Here is a 1,823-nt window from a genome sequence, read left to right as displayed (position 1 = left end):
CATTCCCAATTAGTAGCTAAATGTATATTTTAGGTGGGTTTATTTTCTTCCCCAAATTAGTCTCTGTGTAATACGTGGATAAGGTCTTTTCAGAATGCCTCCCTCCCCTTTGCTATTCATTCATTTTTTCCTCAGGGAAGCCTGTTTTGAACCCCCCAACTAGGTCAGCACCCCAATGATACACTCTGATAAAACTGGGCACCTCTTCTTAGCACTTGACATAGATGTCATTGACTTCTATCTTACTGTATTTGATTAATACTGTTTTCCCGCTAATCTATAACCTCCAAAAGGCAGGGATCATGTTAGTTTTGCTCGTTATTTTATCTTTCAGGGCCTAGAATAGTATCTAGCACACAGTAGGTACTCATTAAAGAGTTGTAGAATTAATGTATAAAATAAAGAAGGATAAAAGAAATTAACATTAAAACTAGGCCTTTGGAGATACGTTCGGTAGATTACTCCTTTCTGCCCGTGGACACCGCCGAGTAAGCATCGTTGATGTCTGCCCTCGCTCCACTGCCGTCATGTCTAAGTCAGAGTCACCCAAAGAGCCCGAAGAGCTGCGGAAGCTCTTCATCAGAGGTTTGAGCTTTGAAACAACTGATGAGAGCCTGAGGAGCCGTTGTGAGCAGTGGGGAGCGCTCACAGATTGTGTGGTGACGAGGGATCCAAACACCAGGCGCTCCAGAGGCTTTGGGGTTGTCATGTATGCCACTGTGGAGGAGGTGGATGCAGCCATGAAGGCAAGGCCACACGAGGTAGATGGAAGAGTTGTGGAACCAAAGAGGGCCGTCTCAAGAGAAGATTCTGAAAGACCCGGTGCCCACTTAACTGTGAAAAAGATTTTTGTTGGTGGCATTAAAGAAGACACTGAAGAACATCATCTAAGAGATTATTTTGAACAGTGTGGGAAAATTGAAGTGATTGAAATCATGACTGATCGAGGCAGTGGCAAAAAGAGAGGCTTTGCTTTTGTAACCTTTGATGACCATGACTCTGTAGACAAGATTGTCATTTAGAAATACCACACTGTGAATAGCCACAACTGTGAATTAAGGAAAGCCCTATCTAAGCAAGAGATGGCTAGTGCCTCATCCAGCCAAAGAGGTCCAAGTGGTTCTGGAAACTTTGGTGGTGGTCGTGGGGGTGGTTTTGGTGGGAATGGCAGCTTTGGTCATGGAGGAAACTTTAGTGGTCGAGGTGGCTTTGGTGGCAGCCGCGGTGGTGGTGGATATGGTGGCAGTGGGGATGGCTATAATGGATTTGGTAATGATGGAAGCAATTTTGCAGGTGGTGGAAGCTACAATGATTTTGGCAGTTACAACAGTCAATCTTCAAATTTTGGACCCATGAAAGGAGGAAACTTTGGAGGCAGAAGTTCTGGCCCCTATGGTGGTGGAGGCCAATACTTTGCCAAACCCCGAAACCGAGGTGGCTGTGGTGGTTCCAGCAGCAGCAGTAGCTGTGGCAGTGGCAGAAGGTTTTGATTACTGCCAGGAAACAAAGCTTAGCAGGAGAGGAAGCCAGAGAAGTGACAGGGAAGCTACAGGTTACAACAGATTTGTGAGCTCAGCCGAGCACAGTGGTGGCAGGGCCTCGCTGCAACAAAGAAAACATGATTTAGACAATACTCATGTGTATGGGCAAAAAGACTCGAGGACTGTATTTGTGACTAATTGTATAACAGGTTATTTTAGTTTCTGTTCTGTGGAAAGTATAAAACATTCCAACGAAGGGTTTTAATGTAGATTTTTTTTCTTTTTTTTGCACCCATGCTGTTGATTGCTAAATGTAATAGTCTGATCATGACACTGAATAAA

At 44.4% G+C, this 1,823-nt stretch overlaps 1 pseudogene across 1 annotated transcript; it reads left to right on the top strand.

Annotated features, from left to right (window-relative positions):
* The first annotated feature begins 527 nt into the window (after positions 1-527).
* LOC309831238 (heterogeneous nuclear ribonucleoprotein A1-like) lies at positions 528-1,512 on the top strand (annotated as a pseudogene). Its single transcript has one exon. The product of its transcript is annotated as a heterogeneous nuclear ribonucleoprotein A1-like (transcript).
* The last annotated feature ends 311 nt before the right edge of the window (positions 1,513-1,823 follow it).

The sequence above is a fragment of the Grampus griseus genome, assembly GCF_964374135.1.
Source record: "Grampus griseus genome assembly, chromosome: 12".
In the NCBI taxonomy this organism is placed as follows: Eukaryota; Metazoa; Chordata; class Mammalia; order Artiodactyla; family Delphinidae; genus Grampus; species Grampus griseus.
Note: the sequence above shows the minus strand (reverse complement) of the source record. Positions and strands in the feature narration are given on the sequence as shown.